Genomic DNA, 15424 nt, shown 5'->3' on the forward strand with positions numbered 1-15424 from the left:
CATTCACAGATAAAACACCTAGGAAGAGGAGTCGTATAATTAAAGTCCAAGGCCTCAAGATGTCTATATAAATGCCCTGAATATAGGTTTGGGCAAGACAGAGTTCTAAAGACAAAAATATGAATTCAGTTATGACTAATACTGAGTTGACCCTCATCACTAGAATAAACTAGCATGTTATAGTGGGTGGAGTCTTTTGCTAGGCATTAAAAGCTAGATTTGAATCCTGCCTCAGTTTCTTCATCTGTAAAATGGGGCAAATGGAACTTCAGGTTTGTATGGGTCAAATAAGGTATGTAACATTTTGTAAACCATATAGCAGTGTGAGCTGTTATTATATGTTGCCCAAAAAGGTTAGGTTCCAATTCATGGTAGAATTGAACACAATTAAAGGGATGGTTTGTGAACAGACATCTTGAACAATGATTCTCAAACTTTCTCATCTCAGGACCTCTTTATACTTAAAAAAAAAAAACAAAAAACTTGAGTATCCTGAAGAGTTGATGTTTATGTGGGTTATAACTATTGATATTTATTGGGTTGGAAATGAAAATGTCTTAGTAAGATTATGGAAATGGTGTTGACTTTGCAAATTCCCTTAAAGGGAAATCCAACTGATTTAAAAAACAAGTCAGTGACTGAAGAGCTGACATGGCTTCATCAAGAAACAAAGTCATGCCATAGTTACCCCCTTTATTTTATTGACAAGGATACTAGATAGGTACTTATCTAGACTGTAGCAAAGAATTTAGTATTTTGCTATTTTTGTAGAAAAGATGGAGAGGGGGCAGCTAGGTGGCGCAGTGGATAGAGCACTGACCCTGGATTCAGGAGGACCTGAGTTCAAATCCAGCCTCAGACCCTTGACGCTTACTAGCTGTGTGACCCTGGGCAAGTCACTTAACCCCAATTGCCTCAACAACAACAACAACAACAAAAAAGAACGAAAGAAAAAAGGATGGAGAGGTGTGAACTAGGCAACATTATAGTGATATGGATTTGCAACTGGTTATATAGCTGAACCCCAAGTAGCATGTCAATTTGGAAGGTAGGCACAAGCATTTATGTTCTGGGCAATGTGTTAAGTGCCTGGGATACAAAGAAAGCCAAAAACTTTCTGCCCTTAAGAAACTTAACATTTTAATAGAAGACCTAAGAGCTAAAAAGGAGATGGGAAGTGAGAAAGGTATCCTTGCAGGTATGGTAGTGAAGTCCAGAAGTACAATTGGGAGAGCAATGAAGCATGAGCCCAGGTCCATACCTGAAATGGACACCCTCATAGAAAGAACTCACCAAATATTCAACAAATTTCTGCTTTCCTTCTGATCTTGACAACAAAACATTTTTAATGTAATTGAAATTATGTATTTTATATACCTCACTTTGCTCTCTATCGTTTATTCATAAATTGTTCACCTATCCATAAGTCTGATAAGTAATATGTTACATGGTTTTTGAATTTTCTTATAATATTTCTCTTCATACCTAGGAATGTAGGGATGGTTTAACTTAAGGAAAACTATTAACATAACTGGTTATATCCATAAGAACACTAAAATTAATGTCATCAATAGATGCAGAAAAAACTTTTGACAAAGTGCAACACTCATTTCTATTAAAAATGTTTAAAAGTATAGGTATAAATGGATTTTTCTTTAAAATGATTTTTTAAAAAAGCATTTATCTCAAACCATCAGCAAACATTATTTAAAATGGGGATAAGCTAGAAGACTTCCCAATAAGATGGGGTGTGAAACACTGTCACCAATATTATTCAATATTGTATTGGAAATCCTAGCAATAGCAGTAAGAAGAAATAAGAGAAGGAATCAGAATAGGGAATGAGGTAGCTGACAATATGATGATATATTGGAAAATCCCAAAGACAACTAAAAAGTTTAAACAATTTTAGCAAAGTAGCAGGGTATAAAGTAAATCCAGATAAATCATCAGCATATATATCACAAAGGCGATGAAATCTTGAAGGATGGTGAGTTTAATGGTTGAAGAGGTTTCCTGGGAGGATGATAGAGCCTGATAATGATGGATTTCATCAAGAATATCCTTAGAGAAAGTAGGCACATAATTCAGTAATTATAAATGTCATCTCAAGCACCTTCTGGTGGGAGAAGGGAGGGGAGTCTGTCCCCCCACTGTGGTAATGCCATCTGTGATTTTTTTTCTAATTGTTTGACATTTCTAACTATCAGCTTGAAAATAGATGGTTCACTGTCATTTGCCACCTTTAGCTTGTATTTGCTAGCCTTCTTGTAATTTCAACTTTAAATGCTCTCGGGTTGTGATTTAATCTCACCAAACTTTCTACAAACTCATTCTTCTGTCATTTCTTACTGTTTTGAGGTGATACTGCTCATAATCCTATTATCATCTATTAGGTTTTACAAATAAGTATATTTTAAACAAGTGTTATTTTGGCTATCATCTTTCTTTTCTTGACAACTAAATTAAGTATGGATTAAGGCAGTTTCTGGAACTCTTTTGTGTGGTAACTGCATCAGTTCATCTTCCATTGGAAATGACAATAATCTATGTTAATCTTTTTACTTTGTTCAATTTCCCATTTTTCACCATCAATAGCGTATTTGAAGTATTGTAATTGTACCTTTGACCCAGAAATATCACTACTATGTCTACTTCCAAACATGATTGGGGAAAAAGTAAAGAACCTACATGTTCTAAAATATTTATAGCAGCTTTCTTTGTGGTGACAAAGAAATGGAAATTGCGGGAATGCCTGTCAATTGGGGAATGGCCATATAAGTTGTAATATATGGTTGTGATGGACTACTGCATTATAACAAATGATGAGCTCAATGATCTTAGAAATAATGTACAAGAAACAAAAGAACATTCTATACAGTAATAACAATACTATTTTAAGAACTTTGAATGACTAAGTTATTTTGACTATTATAAATACCCAAATTAACTACAAAGGACATATGAAGGTACTATTCAGAGAAAGAACTGATAAATAGAAATATGTATAGAATGATCTCATATATTTGTATTTATCTATATTTAATATATATTATATACACATATGCACATATACACTTATACATACACACACACACACAAGCACACACATATACATATTATTGGCTGATGGTAGCCATGGGGATGGGGTAGGGGGAAGGAAGAAAAAAGAAATTTACGTGATAACTTTATTATATCTTTAAAAGGAATAGTAAGTTGTAACTAAGAGATTTGCAGTTTCATATACAATCATCTTTTTTAAAAAAAGTATACTGTTACGGAAATGCTTGTTTTATTCCATAAATTAAAAAACAATAAGTTATTTAAAAATAGATTAGATCAGCTTTGCTACTCCTATTATTTTAGTTTTTTAGTACCTTCTGCCCTTCTGATTGGAGAGCAGAGCAAAGAATCTCTCCCAGATTAGCCAACTCTTCATTCCCCCCTCCACCCCAACCACACTCCTTGAAATAGGCTCTACCAGGTCCCAGGTGTTGTGAGTAAAACTATATGTGGTCACCTTATTTCTGTCCTGAGTTTAGGGAAAATTATCTGGGGTTTCTAATATATTTGTTACTTATAATTTGGTACCAGTTTTGGGCATTAAGCATTTATTAAATCATACCAAATATTAGTAAAGAGAGAACACTTGGCTCAGAAAGTTAAGAAGCCTATCTAGCCACCAAGTCTGAGAGCCTGTCCAAGAGTGCAAGCTTCTGCTGGGCCAAGGTCAGAGTTCAGAGAACACACCCCCTGAGGGCCAGGCTTTCAGGTAGGTGTGGTTTCAATCAAGTCAACTTTAAGTGAGTTAATCAGCAAAGCCAATCCAATCAATCTTAATATAATCCCCTCAAGTGGGGGCCTCTGGGTATCCCAAAAAAACCATTATTTTCTCACACAGGTAAGATACCTTCTTCCTCACCACCCTCAGCTTTTTATTCTACTTTTGTGTGTTGTCTTCTCCCCTTAGATTGTAAACTCCTTGAGGGCAAGGGACTGTCTTTCTTTTTTCTTATTTGTATCCCTAACACTTAGCACAATGCTTAGCACATAGTAGATGTTTAAGAAATGTTTATTAAGTAATAACTTGAAAATATGAGAAGGGTACAAAAGACCACACCTTCACAATTAGACAGTGAAAGATGCAGAGAATACAAACTCCCACGGTATTTTACTGGTTATTTTTTTAAAAGTATTTCAATCAATCAATCAATCAACAAACATTAAGTGCCTACAATGTGCCTGGAACTGTGCTAAGTACTGGGAATACAAAAAGAAGCAAAATACAAGTCTCTGCCCTCAAGGAGCTCACAATGGGGGAGACAGCAAACAAATATGTACAAACAAACTACACATAGGATGAATAAAAATAATTAATAGAGGGAAGGCACTAGGATTATGAGTGTTTGAGAAAGAATTTCCTTAGAAGATAGGATTTTAGTTGGAACTTAAGGGAAGACAGAGAAGCCAGTAGGAAGAAATGGAGAGGGAGAGTATTCCAGCCATGGGGTGGAATTGGGGAGTTGCAAGAGAAAATGCCCAGAGCTGAGAAATGGAGTGTCTTGTTTCTGGAATAGCCAGGACGCCAGTGTCACTGGATGGAAGAATATGTGGTGAAGAATAAGGCATAAGAACACTGGAAAAGTAGGAGGGGGCTAGGTTATGGAGGGCTTTGAATTCAAAACTGTGGATTTTGTATTCTATCCTGGAGGAAATAGGGAGCTAATGGAGCTTATTGACTTGAGGGAGTGACATGATCAGACCTGCACTTTAAGAAAAGTACTTTCCTAAAGTGGGAGTGGGGAGACACTTGAGGCAGGCAGACCCACCAGCAGACAATTGCTATATAGCACAGGTATGAGATGATGAGGACCTTCATCAGAGTCAGGAAAGAGTCAGAGGAGAGAAAGGAGCATATTCAAGAGATGTTGTAAAGGTGAAATCAACAGGCCTTGGCAACAGATTAAATATGGGGTGGGAGTGGGGGTGTGTGAGAGATGGTGAGTCAAGGATGAAACCTAGGTCATGAACCTGAGGAACTGGAATGATAGTGTTCCCTTCTACAGTAATAGGGAAGGTAGTGATTAGGGAGAGTTTAAGGGTTTAAGGTCATGGTTCTGAACATGTTGAGTTTAAGATGTCTACTGAGGGGGCAGAGCCAAGATGGCAGAGAAAAGGCTGAGACTCCGAGCTCCCAACAGATCCATCCACATACCTCCAAAAATGCCATAAGACAACTCCTGCAGCAGCAGAATCCACAAAAGGACAGAGTGAGAACATTTTCCAGTCAAAGACAGCTTAGAAGTTCAACAGGAGGGCTCTGCTGTACTCTCTGAGAGAGGATCACAGAGCACAGCACAGATCCAGCCCCAGGCAGGCCATGCCTCCAGAGCCTCAAAATCTTCAGTGTCAACAGCTTCTTCTGAAATTCAGCTCACAGATTGGTGAGGGGGTCCAGCAGTTGGCTGGGGGTGGGGATAGTGAGGGTCTCTGTAGGAGCAGAGGCAGAGTATGTTGCCCAGGAAGTAGACTTGAATGGAAGCAGCCCAGTGGGAGAGGGACACAGACATGCCAAGCTTGCAGACCACAGAGAATCAGATTTCAATCAGATTTCTGCTTCCAGATTGTAGGGACCAATTTTTAATTGGGGAGTGTTAGCTAGGCAGCTTGCCACAATATTGGGGCAAGGAAGGAGACCGACAGCCTCCCTCAAAACAGAACAGGATTTATTAACAAGAAAGAACTTAAAAAACACAAGCAAAATCAGTAGACTTAGGGGAAAGGAAATAAAATGGGGGAAGGGAAATGATACAACCTGACTAAACACTACCGCCCAGGAATCAGCTGAGAACACACACAGCTGCATTCTGTCACCTTCCAGCTTCAAGCTAGAATGGCGAATCTCCTCCCTTCTTCTTCCGAGCAGATCCCAGGCAGACCACACACAGCCACAAGCCAATTGGCTGGCAGCCCTAACTGACAGTCACATGACTGCCCTCATTGGGCTTCCAGTCATTATAATTTTGCCAGGCCCATGTAGGCTCAGGCAGTGGTGATGATGTGAGGTGCCAGTGCCATGGCGATGGATAAAACCAGTGGGTGGAGCACCATGCTGTTTGTGGAGGTACTGCGCCTGAGCCCCAGGCTAGTGTGCACTGGGGTTTTTAAAATTCTAGCCAAAATATGGGGTCATAAAAACCTCAAATAACAATTCATTCTTTACAAGATTAAAGAGAAAACAGGCCTATGGTTACTTATAGGCCAGGTGGGTTAAGAACAAGCCTCTACTTAAATCATACCACCTTCAACCCCCTGAAACTTGGGACAGTGCGTGCCGGAAGCAGTGCTCCATGTTAAGAAGGAGTTAAAAGCCAAGAAATAGGCAGGCAATATGAACAGGCAGAGAAAGCTGCAGACCATCTTTGTTGACAAGGTAGATCAAAATACACCCTCAGAAGAAAATAACAAAGTCAAATCTCCTACATACAAGGATTCCAAGAAAAATATGCATTGGTCTCAGGCCATGGAAGTGTTCAACAAGGACTTTGAAGACAAAATAAGAGAGGTGTAGGGAAAAGTAAGAGAGGTAGAGGAAAAATTGGAAAGAGAAATGAGAGTGAGGTAGGATCATGAAAAAAAGTCAACAGCTTGAAAAGCCAAATTAGCCAAATTGAAAAGGAGGTACAAAAGCTCTCTGAAGAAAATCATTGCTTAAGAATTAGGATAGAGCAAATAGAAGCTAATGACTTTATGAGAAATCAAGACATAATAAAGCGAATCCAAATGAATAAAAAAATAGAGGCCAATATGAAATATCTCCTTGGAAAAACAGCTGACCTGGAAAATAGATCCAGGGGAGATGACTTGAAAATCATTGAACTACCTGAAAACCATGACCAAAAAAAGAGCTTAGACATCATCTTCCAAGGAATCATCAGGGAAAATTGCCCTGATATTCTACAAGTAGAAGGTAAAATAAAAATTGAAAGAATCGACCAATCACCTCCTGAAAGAGATCCCAAAATGAAAACTTCCAGGAATATTCTAGCAAAATTCCAGAGATTCCAGGTCAAACAGAAAATATTGTAAGCAGCTAAAAATAAACAATTCAAGTACTGTGGAGCTACGGTCAGGATAACACAAGATCTAGCAGCTTCTACATTAAAAGATCGGAAGGCATGGAATATGATATTCCAGAGGGCAAAGGAATGGGGATTACAACCAAGAATCACCTACCCAGAAAAACTGAATATAATCTTTCAGGGGAAAAAATGGGACTTCAGTGAAAAAGAGGATTTTCAGGCATTTGTGATGAAAAGACCTGAACTGAATAGAAAATTTGACTTTCAAATACAAGACCCTAGAGAAGCATAAAAAGGTAAACAAGAAAAAGAAATCATGAGGGATGCTAAAAGGTTAAACTGTTTACATTCCTACAAGGAAACATGATACTTCTAACTCATAAGAACTTTCTCAATATTAGGGCAGCTGAAAGGAACATAATTAGAGGGCACAAATGCAAATTGCATATGAAGGGATGATATCTGTAAAGCATTTATTTTTTATCTTTTTTTTTTTTTGTGGGGAAGGCAGGGTGGGGTGGCTCATGTCTAGGGCTGGATTTGGGCTCAGAGTCTCCTGGGTCCAGGGCTGGTGCTTTGTCCACTGTGTCACCTAGCTGCCCCATGATGACATCTTTAAAATAAAGTTAAGGGGTAAGAGGGATGCACCAGAAGAAAGGGAAAGGGAAAGGCAGAATGGGGTAAAGTAGCTCACATAAAAGAAACAAGAAAAAGCTTATGGAGTGGAGGGGAAGATGGGGAAGGAGCGGGGGAGTGACTGAGCCTTACTCTCATTAGAATTGGCTCAAAGAAGGAATAACATACACATTCAAGTGGGTACAGTAATATATCTTTCCCTTTGGGAAAGTGGGAGGGGAAAGGGATAAGGAGGGAGAGGTGAAGGAAGGGAGGGTAGATTGGGGGAGGGGGCAGTAAAAAGCAAAACACTTTTGAGGAGGGATAGGGTGAAAGAAGATAGAAAATAGAGTAAATATCAAGGGGAGGGAATAGGATGGAGGGCAATATAGTTAGCAATAGTAACTGTGAAAGAAATAATTAGCAGGATGCTATCAAAAGGACTTATGAAAAATGTAATCCATCTATAGAGAAAGAACTGATGATATCTGAATACAGATTAAAGCATAATTTTTTTGTTAGTTCCTCTTTCTAAAGTTATTTTGTCTGTTTTCTTTCACAACCTGACTGATGTGGAGATATTTTACATGACAGCACACGTATAAGTTATATTGAATTGCTTGTTTTTTAGGGTGGGGAGGGAGGAAGGAAGAAAATTTGGTACACAAAGTATTAAAAAAATCAATGTGAGGGGCAGCTAGGTGGCTCAGTGGATAGAGCACTGGCCCTGGATTCAGGAGGACCTGAGTTCAAATCTAGCCTCAGACACTTAACAATTACTAGCTGTGTGACCCTGGGCAAGTCACTTAACCCCAATTGCCTCATCAAAAAAAAAAAAAAAGAACTGGGTAAAAAATGTGAAAAAAATTGTTTTTTACATGTAACTTGGGAAAAATTATAAATAAATAAATATAAATTTTTTTTAATTAAAAAAAGATATCTACTGGACATTCAGGTTGAGATGTCTGCAAGACATTTGGAGATGTGAGATTAGAGGTCCTCAGAGTGGCTGGGCAGCATAGGTAGATTTGAGAATCATCAGCACAGGGATGGTATTTAAATCCATGGGAATTAATGAGATCACCAAATGAAGTAGTACAGAGGGAGAAAATAGCCCAGGACAGAAAGTGGCCTTAAAGTCCCTCTGAACAAGTTTAATTGTTCAACACACATTTTACATTTCTTGGTGTTTTGTATGTATATTTTCATTGCTGAATTTAAAAAATGCAAAGAATTCCTTTATTGCCTACCATTAGAGTGATGAGCATTTTGACATAATTTATGCAAATGCAGTGATAATAAAGTATGGCTTATTTGGAGCAGAGGTGGAAAAGGCCAGTAGAAGTTACTAATTGTCTTGTATGCTGTGTGAATTTCTGGCTTTTATGCTGTTTGTCAAGGTAGGCTTGGGACTTGCTTACACATGTTCAGTCATGCAGTGAAGCTATCAACATGGAGCAGACTGTCTGCCAGCTGCATTCCAGGCATCATTAGGTAAACATCATTATTGTTTCTAATCCTCCCATGTGCTTTGTACTTTGTAGGTGATGGTGTGCATTACTTAAATTCTTAAGAGGCCTTGTATGACAATTATCTTAATAGCTTTTGTTATACTTGTGAGGGGCTAGCTAACTTTTAAATCTGAGGAAAAAACCTTTATTCCTACTACCAAAGAAAGCATATGAATATTTTTGGTTGTGGAATTGCTGATTAGGATAAAATGAACTTATCTCTTGTACTCTAGCACAGTGCCTGGCACATAGTAGGCATTTCATAAATGCTTTAAAAAAACTTGCATTGACATTATCAATTGTTTTAGACTGCTGTCTGGCTACAAGGGTGTCATTACATGCTATTTAAAGTTTGTATGATTTGGAGAGGACAAGAATATAAGTCAATGGGCAATTTTTGCTTAATAAATATGTCAGGAAATAGGTCCAAATATTGTTTGCATAGTGAAAAGCTACCTGTTGCAAATGTACTTGGTATTTAGATGTAGAGATTGTTTCATTCTTTGTCCTCAGTGACCAGAATAGTGAAACACAAAATAAATTGCTTGATGATTGATTGACTGATGATGAAGCTAATGATTCACACTGTAATGATTAAGCAAGGAAGATTGGCAAGGTGGAGATGCTCTCATTTGAAGTAAACTTTTTGCCCTCAGATCCTCATTTAAGATGCAGTATGGGGCAGCTAGGTGGCACAGTGTATAGAACACTTATCCTAGATTCAGGAGGACCCAAGTTCAAATCCTGCCTTAGTCACTTGCTAGCTGTGTAATCCTTGGTAAGTCACTCAACCCTGATTGCTTCAAAGGGGGAAAAAAGGTACAGTGTGGTGTAGTGAATGAGGAATTGGCTTTGAAATTAGGAAGACTTTAATTCAAGTCTTGCCTTTGATACATGCTGGCTATGTGACCTTGGGAAAATCAGTTGAGCTCTGGGAAACTCTCTAAGAATTTAAGTTGCAGAAAAAGTATTAGTCTACATTGATAGAATTTTCTCACCTGGACTTCCCTATATTAATGAAATCACAGGTCCAGTCCCTACCTCTAAACAATATAACCTACCACTTAAATTTTTTACTAGATTTTTTATTGCTGTCTTTTGTTTTTACATCCTCTATATTTCCCTATATTCCTTCCTTTTCCCAGAAAACTATTTCTCATAACAAAAAATTAAGAAAAAGAGGAAAAAGAGGGGACAAACCATAACAGAATCAAGCAATACATCCTACTTCCCCCTTCTAAATCTGTTAGTTGCAATCGTCTATACCTCTAGACCACTTGTGTGGAGGTAGAATTGAAAAGATCTGGAAAGTGATTAGAAATGAAGGGTACAGGGGCAGCTAGGTGGCATAGTGGATAGAGCACTAGCCCTGGATTCAGGAGGACCTGAGTTCAAATCCAGCCTCAGACACTTGACACTTACTAGCTGTGTGACCCTAGGCAAGTCACTTAACCCCAACTTCCTCACCAGAAAAAGAAAGAAAGAAAAAAGAAATGAAGGGTACAGTAGGTGAGGGAGAATGAGGAATTGGGAATGATACTATAAAGTTGTCAACCTGGGTGACTAAAAGGATGGTGGTGCCCCAGCGAGAAATAGAGAAATTAGGAGAAGGGGGGAGTTTTATATATACATATTTAAGGGGGTAAACTTCTAGCTATGCTGTCTAAAATATCTAATGAGTGGTCACCAATAAATTATAAGCTTTAGCAAGAGTTTAGACTTTTAAGCATTTATTAAGGAGAATAAGAATTTGGTAAAGAGAGAAAGGCCTAAATTCATCTATTTATCTCGGGGAGCTACAGTTCTCCTGCTCCACCCTCCATGAGAGTCCTGGCGAAAGAGAGTGAGAGAACCAGCCTCGCCCCCTCTTCCTCCCACAAGCAAACATCACTTCCTGATGCCAAAGAAAAGCCGCATGGCTTGCCCTCAGATGCCTTCTCCTCATGGTGGAGCTTTCCTACAGTAAGTCTCCAGCAGGTGGCATCATTCCAAACATTTCACACACACACACACACACACACACACACACACATATAGAGAGGGGAGGGGGGAGGAAGGAAACTACACCTTGCTAAAAGGTACCATAGACAAAGAAGTAAAATTCTATTCACCTCCTTAACTTCTTTCTTATTAATTTTGTGGTTAGATTTATCTAGTTCTGAGAGGGGGAGGTTGAGGTTCCCCACTAATATAGTTCTTTTTTTTTTTTTTTTTGGTGAGGCAATTGGGATTAAGTGACTTGCCCAGGGTCACAAAGCTAGTAAGTGTTATGTGTCTGAGACTGGATTTGAACTCAGGTCCTCTTGAATCCAAGGCCGGTGCTCTATTCACTGCGCCACCTAGCTGCCCCCCTACTAATATAGTTTTGCTCTCTATTTCTTCCTTTAACTTACTTCTTCTCTAAGAGTTTGGATGCTGTACCACTTGGTGCATACATGTCTAGTATTGATATTACTTCTTTGTCTATGGTACCTTTTAGTAAGGTGTAGTTTCCTTCCTTCTCTGTCTCTGTTTCTGTCTCTGTCTCTCTCACTCTCCCTTTTTTGGTGGGGAAATGAGGGTTAATTGACTTTCCCAGGGTCACACAGCTAGTAAGTGGCAAGTGTCTGAGGCCAGATTTGAACTCAGGTCCTCCTGAATCCAGGGCTGGTGCTTTATCTAGTGAACCTATAGGGTAAGATAAAATTCTATATCTAATTGAGTGTTTATATTATTCCCTCTTTGAGCCAAATCAGATGAGAGTAAGGTCAAAACAATGCTCACCCCTCCCTTCTTTCCCTCTATTGTAATGGGTCTTTTGTGACTCTTCATGTGATGTGATTTACCCTATTTTGCCTTCCCTTTCCTCTTCTCCTATATAATCCCTTTTGTTATTTCTTAAGTTTTTTTTAATATCATTACATCAGAATCAACTTATACTTACACTTTCTGTCTGTGTGTACTCCTCCTATCTGCTTCAATAAAAGATACAGTTCTCAAGAGTTACAAGTGTCTTCTTCCCTTGTAGAGATGCAAACATCTTAACTTTACTGAGTAACATGTGCCCCCCCTTTTTACCTTTTCATATGTATCTTGAGTCTTGTATTTATAGATTGAATTTTCTGTTCAGTTCTGAGCTTTTCATTAGAAAGTTTTAAAGTACCCTATTTTTATCAAATGCCTATCTTTTCACCTGAAAGATTATGATTAATTTTGCTGGGTAGTACATTCTTGGTTGTAATCCCAGTTCCTTTGCCTTCTGGAATATCATATTCCAAGCCCTCTGATCCTTTAATGTTGAAGCTGCCAGGTCCTTTGTAATTCTGATTGTTGTTCCTTGATACTTAAATTGTTTCTTTCTGGCTGTTTGAAGTATTTTCTTCTTTACTTGATAGTTTTGGAATTTAGCTATGGTATTCCTTGGTTTTTCTTTTGGAGTCTCTTTCAGGAGTGGATGAGTGGATTCTTTCTGATGTGGGAGGTGGGTTTAATTGATCAAATTGATCATGAGGCATCCCAAAGAATTCTAAGACTCAGTGACTCAGTTTCCTCAGTTTTATTTAAAGACTGATGACAACTGGGAGAGCACCCAGGAGATAGGTGTCTCAAATAGGGGGATGAAAATGGTTATATTTATAGTGAGAAAAAGTAGGTTATCTCCTCATTATCTTAATCTCTTTAAGGAGGCACACGGGAGGTCTTATCCTAATTTGGACTTCCTGAGGTCCTAAGACAAAACCTGAGGTGGGTTCCTTTTTCCCTGGAGGTGTGTTTTTGGGGTTTAAACATTTGGCCCTTCCTTCATATGTTCCTAAAAGACATGCTTAAACTTGTCAGACCCAGAGGGTCTCTGGGTTATGATATCTCTTGACTTAAGATCTCTGGTTTCTAGGTGTCCTGTCATCTAGGAATATTAATGGCTATCAAAGGGACAAACACTCTTGGTTACTATAAGAACACAAACCTTAGTTTCTCTGTTAACCCTTTTAGGTACTATTGATAACCCTGTTTAGCTACCATTGATAGGTTATCTGTTAACCCCTATTTGCCTCCTCCATTACTTTCAATGACTAATTTTTCCTCTTGTTGTAAGACATTGGGGTAGTTATCCTTGATAAGGTAATGAAATATGCTGTCTAGGCTGTTTTTTTTTAAACATGATCCTCAGGTAGTCTGATTATTCTCATATTGTTCCTCCTGGATCTATTTTCCAGTTGTTGTTGTTGGTTTGGTTTTTTTATGAGGTATTTTATGTTTTCTTCTACTTTTATATTATTTTTATTTTGATTTACATCTTTCTGTTGTCTCATTGAGTCATTAGCTTCCATCTGACCAACTCTAATTCTTAAAGTTATTTTCCCCAGTCAGCTTTTGCACCTCCTTTTCCATTTTTCCAATTGTATTTTTTTAAGGCATTATTTTCTTTTTCAAAGCTATTGACTTTCTTTTGCATAACTCTCATTTCTTTTCCTAATTTTTCTTCTACCTCTCTTATTTAGTTTAAAAAACCCTTTTTGAGCTCTTCCAAGAGGGCATTTCGGTCTCGAGACCAATTCTTTTTCCCCTTTAAGGTTTCACATGTAGGCGTTTTATCACTATTGTCCTCTGAGTTTATGTTTTGATCCTCCCTGTCACCATAGTAATTGTCAATGGTGAGGATTTTTTTTTGTTTCTTATTCATATTTTTATTTTAATTTTAGCCTCTTTCGTGCATTTTAAGGTTGAGTTCTGCTCCTGGAGTACAGTGTGCACTGTCTAGAGTTTCTTTTGCTGGGGGCCAGGGACAAGTCTCTAGCTTTCTGCTCTGAAGTGTCAGTACTTCTTCTTCCCCCGCCTCCCTCACTTCCCATCCCCACTCCAGAAAGTTCAGTTCTTGAACTTCAGCAAATCTTGTCTGGGAGAAGCCCAAGGGAACAAAAGAAATGGGGATAGATTCTTTTGTCTATCTCAGTGAACTGATGGGAATAACCACACCCAGATAATGGACTTTGCCTTAAGGAACTTGAGGAAGGGTCTTCTCCCCTTATGTTATCAGTAGAATAAATTTTAATTTAGACCACCCTCAAGTCATATCAACCAACAGAATTGAATGATGCTAACCAATTAGCTTTGATCAACTTATAATTACCTGCTTCTATCAAAAGAGGATAAAACCCTTGGCCATGCCAAAGCCTCTCTCTTGGTGTGTGCTCTTCCTCTTAGGTAGGTTTTGTAGGTCTTCTTAACTCTTTTTGAAACCACGTGCTGTTTCTCTGAGAGACAGCATGGATCTGGGGTTTTTCTCCTGCTCTTGCTAACTGCCACATGGTCAATTCTTTTTTTTTTTTGTGTGTGTGTGTGGCAATGGGGGTTAAGTGACTTGCCTAGGGTCACACAGCTAGTAAGTTTCAAGTGTCTGAGGCTGGATTTGAACTCAGGTACTCCTGAATCCAGGGCCAGTGCTTTATCCACTGCGCCACCTAGCCGCTCCCCGCCCCCCCCTCCACACATGGTCAATTCTTTATTGGTATAGTAATTAACTCTAAGGTACCATTCCTTTTACGTACATGCCAATCAATTGCCCTATTACTCCAGACACCATTCTTTTCAATTTCTCTATTCAAAGCATTCCTCTCTGGGCACTACTCGCCTTTATGTATTATCATCTTGTATTATGTATGTAATCACCTTGAGGGTAAAGGCTGTCTTGCTTATTTCTATTTGTATCCCTAGCACTTAGCACAGTTCCTAGCACATAGTAAATACTTAATAAATAGTTTTATTTATTTGTTATAAATGCTAAAAAAAAGTTCTGGTAAGGAAGTGATCAACTTGGGGTAGTTGAGGAAGAATTTATTAGAACACTTCTATTTCAAGGTTTAGGTTAAATTTCATCTCCTTTATAAGTGAACAGAAATTAGAGTAGTCCAAATAAACCGAGGCCTATATTTGTAGTGCCTTAGATCTCCCAACTCCCTAGATCAGGAGTTAGTTCAGTGGATCAACACTGAGTTTGACTTATTGTTATTCCAAGTACCAGTCTGGCCTTCAATATGCAGTTATGGAAACTGTGAAAAAAAGAATGGAAGTGGGAGAGCACAAGGTACTATTTTTCTTGTAAACTGTTAATAGGTCAGTCTAGTTGTAGTATAGGACTCATGTAGGAAAATAATGAGAGTTGGGGCTGGCATAAGTTGGTACCAGAAAGAGGTCTTGAATACTTAGGCAACAGTCAGACTTTATCCTATATGAATTGTG

This window comes from Dromiciops gliroides, chromosome 2, assembly GCF_019393635.1.
Source record: "Dromiciops gliroides isolate mDroGli1 chromosome 2, mDroGli1.pri, whole genome shotgun sequence".
Taxonomy (NCBI): Eukaryota; Metazoa; Chordata; class Mammalia; order Microbiotheria; family Microbiotheriidae; genus Dromiciops; species Dromiciops gliroides.